General features: G+C 44.7%; 1 protein-coding gene across 4 annotated transcripts in view; it reads left to right on the top strand.

The window, feature by feature from the left end:
* Positions 1 to 1,337: 1,337 nt before the first annotated feature.
* ITCH (itchy E3 ubiquitin protein ligase) overlaps positions 1,338 to 5,549 on the top strand; it is a 139,624-nt gene continuing 135,412 nt past the window's right edge. For all 4 annotated transcript variants that reach the window (XM_019655279.1, XM_019655278.1, XM_019655277.1 and 1 more), the window contains exon 1: positions 1,338 to 1,437. The gene's annotated coding sequence lies outside the window, so the exon portion shown is untranslated. The remainder of the gene's footprint in view (positions 1,438 to 5,549) is intronic.

Here is a 5,549-nt window from a genome sequence, read left to right as displayed (position 1 = left end):
AATTTTACGGGGGGCGGGCGGTGTGTGTGGCGGCCAAGCAGCTCAGTTGGTTAAGAGCTCGCTCAAGAGTTTGAGCTCTGAGCAACAGCAGTTCGAGTTGCTGCTAAGCTGCTAATAGGTGGCAGGATGGCTCAGCCAAAAAAAAAAAAAAATTCATGGGGGGAATGATTAGGAAAAAAATGTCTAAAAATGTTCCTTAGGGAGATGATAAAAAAAGGTTGAGAAACAATGCCCTACAGCAGTGATTCTCCAAGTGTGATCCTTGATTAAAAATGCAAATTTTGAGGGCTCCCCCCCCCCACCTACTGAATCAGAAATTCTGGAAGTGGGGCCCAGTAATCTGTGATTTAACACATCCTCCAGGTGATTCTGATGGGCACTAAAATTTGAGAACCACTGCGCTAGGGAATCTGAATGGGGTAGAGATCCAGGAATCCGTATCTTTACAAGCTTTCCTAAGGCCTATTTCAAGAAACATTGACATGGAGGATTTAAAAGTATTTTGAAAAGTGTTAAGTGACTTTCCAGATGTTAAAATATTATTTTCATTAGGAGGAAACAGGCTAAACAATAATAGCAAAGGTCTAATTATTAAGCACTTAGTTGTGCCTCTGAGTCTACTTGCACAGCGTATTCATTCTCACAACCAATGACTGATGTTAAGGAGATGGACTTTGAAGCTAGACTGACAGTTCTTGTCCAGCTTGTGACTTGGTTTATGAATCTGTAACATAAGGATAATGAAGGTACTTCCCTCATAGATTTGTGGTGATAATTGAAGAAGCTTATATTGATCATTTCTTAGGACACCTGCCACACTGGCATCATTTAAGTGTGAGCTACTTTCATCATTCCTAGGTGCACCATCCTTGTTAAAAGGTGGATTTGAACCCAATATATGTTAATTTACTAGTATACTTTCTTAAGGACTAAGCTATAATTCAGTGGTTCTCAGTGTGATTCCCCCACCAGTAGCAAGCCGGAGAGCTTGTTAGAAATGCAAATTATTAGATCCCATCCCAGATCTAATACATTAGAAACTCTGGGTGTGAGGCCCAGCGGTCTAATATTTAACAAGCATTTCTGGTGCACACTAGAGTTTGGGAACCACAGCTACAGTCTTTAGAGGTTCTGGGTGTGCGTGTATGGGGGCGGGTGTGGTTTAAAAAAATGTCTAGAGATGTTGGGAGCAATCCAAGAGCCCCTCCCACCTGGGGGCAAACAAACCGATTTAGCCTCGCTCACCAGTCCCTGCCAGTTCAGGCAGGAGGTGTTGACTAGTGCGCAGAGCCTTCTGGGGATTGTAGTTCGGATCGTTTCCGAGCCGGAGGCGCCTGCGCGTTAGTCGCCTACTCGCTCTAGCCGCTGTAGTCGGGGCTCGGGACCGGCTGCCATCTTAGTCGAGGGACTGAAGAGTCGCCGCCGCCCCGAGTCCCGGTAAACACCCGCGGGCGGACTAGGGGCAGTTCTGGGGAGAGGGGGAAGCCCGAATAAGAGTGTCCGAGGAGAACAATGGGTGGAGGAGTGCGGCTCGTGAGCCGGGTTCCCAGAGCCACGGCTGTTCTCTCTTCCCCCAGGGCCGGTGCCGGTGGGGGCGCGGAGAGCTCGGGATTGTGGCCCGGGCCGGGTGGGGGTNCAGTGTCACTGGCCCTCATATGTGGGATCCGAACCGGGGCCCTCTGGCGTCCCAAGCCAGTTCTTAACCATCGCGCCACTCGGCCGGCCCTGTTTTCCTGTTTTAAACACTTTGAATTGGTTGCCAATGTTTTAGACCTGAGTTAAAATCCTGGCTCTACCACTTGCTAGTTATGTGACCATGGGCTGGTTACTTTACCTCTTTGAGACTCAGTTTCCCCATCTGCATAATGGGAAAGATTATAGCAATTGCTTATTGAGTGCTTGCTCTGTGCTGGTCTGGCACTCTTCTAAGTGTTTTACATACTCATTTCATCCTCACAGTGACCCATGAGATAGAGTGTATCACTATTCCTGTTTCCTAGATGAGGAAACTGAGCACCCCACTTAGGTTGCTGGGAGTGTTCGATGATATAGTGTGTGTAAAACACTTAGGACTCTATTTTGTAATTCCAGTGTAGAAAGTAAACATCAGCTGTTTTTTTATTTTACCTTACTGGCCCTTGGAGGAATTTAAGTTTACTTCCCCTAATGGAGAAAATGTCTAACACGCTGGGAGTCGGGTAGCCGAATGAAATGCTGGATGCCCAGTTAAATTTGAACTTTAGATAAACAATGAAAATAATTTTAGTGTAAGTATGTTACATCAATATTTGTCTCATATTTATTCAAAAATTATTCATTGTTTATCTAAAATTCAAATTTAACTGAGCACTGTATTTTTTTTATTTTCTAAATTTGGCAACCCTACCTGGGAGGGAGGGAGTGAGGTGATGAGGGATAGAACTTGTATACCTCATTTTGCAAATGAGGAAACAGCCTTAAAGAGGGGAAACGGTAGAGCCATGACCTCACGTGTTAAGTGGTCTCTTTGGATCCAGATTTCAGGCTTCCAGAGCCCCACCCATGTCTTCTCTCCATCAATACACAGCTCTGCTACTTTTCAAGTTTTCCCCTGCCTCTGGCAGTTGAATGCAGAGTGGCTCCAGGGAAGAGGGGGACACCAATGTGACTAAGTGTTCTGCAGAAAGCCAGTAAGTGACAGGAGGCGTGTGGGCCGCTGGCGTTTCTTTTCCCACTCCTTCCAGCTCTGCATCCCTGCTGCCTTCCCTCCTCTCCCCCAGAGGCCTGGGAAGCTCCTTTCCTTGCTGGTGGGGACCTCCTCCAGGCTTTCTGGCCCTTCTATAACAGGGCTGGGTCCTGTCCTAGGCTGACCTGCGTGTAGAAGGCAGAAGGAGGGTGTAGGTGGCTCAAGGCTTTATCAGCCACTGGTTCTGCATTCTGACCACGAAAAGACTAGACTGACTTCTGTGCTGGGAATCTGGGAGCCAGAGCCACAGTCTGAGAGATGAGAACATGGCCAGGCTGGGATTCTGTGCCCTAACCCACTCAGTTTCTTTTTGGAGAACCACCAACTACCTACCCTGGATTTCCTAAAGTCTTCACAACGTTGTAGGAGGTAGGATCCATTATTCCCATTTAGAGATTTGGACACTGAGATTCAGGGGACTTGGCCCCTGAAGCAAGTTGTTGATGGGACTAGATCCTTGATCCATATGCTTCTGAAGAAGCCTAAATTATTAACACTGCTAGGTACAGCCTCTCAGATCAGAGCTAATCCACCCTGTTGGTATTAGCAAGGTTAGTATAGCACAATCTAGTAGTTCTCAAAATGTGATTTCTGGACATCAACATCACCTGGGAACTTTTTAGAAGTGCAAATTCTTGGGCCTGATTCCAGAACTTCCTAACTCAGAAATTCTGAGAGTGATACCTGGCAATCTGAATTTTAAAAAGCCCTCTAGGTGATTCTGATGCACTCTAAAGTTTGAGACTCTTTGGTGTATAGTAGAAAGAGATGCATTTTTGGAACAAAATGATTATGTTGTCGGAGAGTGGGCCCTTCTCGGCGCAATGTCCAGATTCTTGGTGTCTCGAGCAAAGAATTGAACGAGATACTGAGGCAAAGTAGTGAAAAAGCAGTTTATTAGAAGAGATAGTACACTCCAAAGAAAATAGAAGCGGGCCCGAGCAATAGAGAATGGCTCAAGGGCCTATTACTAGAAGAGAAGTTATACTCTAAAGAGTTTGGAGTGGGCCAAGCAAAGGAAAAAGCTCAAAAGGCAGCCAAGGGCTCAAGGGGTTCAAGGCTTAAGGTGGCATTATTATGAGAAAAATTACACTCCAAAGAGTTTGGAGCGGGCCGCGAGCAAAGGCAAGGCTCAAAACGCTCCAAGCGCGCTGGCTGGCCAGGACTAGGAGTTTTTATCCCTTTTTCTTTAGAATGGGCTGTCCCTCTTCACCTGTGATTGACAAGAGGTTATTACCTCATCTTTTTAGACTACGCAGGTGCCAGTGACTGGTCTGATCTAGTTAGGTATTTTGTAACCATTTTTTTCCCTGCAGGGGAAGGTAATTTCAGTGAAAAAGGGAAAGTTTTGGGTGGAGAGGGGAGGTCTCCTGGGGAGTCCCATTCTGTGGAACATTTAGGAATGCAGAGACCCAATGCCTGCCTCTGTTTGCCTTGTTTGCCCCTTGAAAGATGTGATCCCCCTAAAATCTCTATGGGAAGTTGAGGTACAGGAGGTCTTTTTTTCTGTATCTACTTCTTGTTGGGCAGGGGTGTAGGTAGAGCTGTCCCTGCCTATTGGGGGATTCACGGAACTTTCACCCTATCTGATCTCAGATGAGAGGAAGGGGTCTTGAGATCTGCCTGGAAGACTGTGTTGGCTTCTTTGGTTGTTGGGGTATCATATGTATCCCCAACATCCCTGAATGAGGAAAAATAGATTTTAATTAATAAATCTGTTAGCTCTTGTGAAGCCTGTGGCCATTCAACCGGTCACTCAGGTGGCCTCAATTGTCCAGGAGCTGGGCCCAGAATGGGTTGGGAGGAACATTAGGCTTTAATGTTTACAATCAGCAAGTACTGGCCTGGGGAAATGTTAAAACCTATTTAGTCTCTGGGATGGAATTGTCCAAGAGTTAGGTCCAGGTCTGGGATGGCTTGAGGGATATTGGGAAGTCACAGGCTTTTAAGTAGTTATCTGAAGCAGGGGTAGGAAATTTCTAAATATGATTCAGAGTAAAAACAATTTACTGTTTATGTTTAAGAAACTGATTTATAAACAATCAAGAAGCAGGGGTATAGGAGACTTTTATGATTCAGGCTAGGAGCAATCTTTAGTCTAGGATTCAGAAACTGATTAGAAGAGTAATTAAAGGGGCTAAGGAACTAAGAAACTAGGGAGAAGACTTAACATTTCTATAGAAAAGAAAACTTAAAAGTTTTGCAGTGGTGGGGGAGAGGGGGGCTACTCGCTTGGTCCATAACAAGTATACATTTAAAACATATTTGTTTTAAGTAAACTTTTATTGACATATAAATACAGAAAAATACACAAATCATAAGTATACAGCTGATGAATTTTTACAAAGTTGAACACGCCTGTGTACCAGCACCCAAATCAAGACACAGAACATTATTACTAGTCCTGAGAAGCCCCTTTGTGTTTCCTTCCTGCCTCCCCTCAAAGGGTCATCACTATCCTGACTTCAAACACCATAGATTAGTTTTTCCTAACATTATATAGTTTTTAAAAAATTGTAGATGAAGACAGAATCTGGAGCCAGAGGACTTTGGTAAGATCCCTGCTTCTTGGCTGAGTGATCTTGGGTCAGTCATCTAATTTCCTTGAGGTTCAGTTCCTTCTCTGCATAATGGTCATAAAAACACCTCAAACCTTAAAGGGACACTATGTTTCCCAAACTTGCCTGGTGATGAGAAAACCCTGGGGGCACTAGTTAAAAAACCCACATTGCCCAGAGCATACATTCTTAACAGGACAAAAATTGATTGGAGAGGGGGAGGAAAAAAACCAATTTTTTTTTAAATTAATTTTTTACTTTTTAAT

The sequence above is a fragment of the Hipposideros armiger genome, unplaced genomic scaffold (genome assembly GCF_001890085.2).
Source record: "Hipposideros armiger isolate ML-2016 unplaced genomic scaffold, ASM189008v1 scaffold_238, whole genome shotgun sequence".
Taxonomy (NCBI): domain Eukaryota; kingdom Metazoa; phylum Chordata; class Mammalia; order Chiroptera; family Hipposideridae; genus Hipposideros; species Hipposideros armiger.
This window is presented reverse-complemented; position numbering and strand designations above follow the sequence as displayed.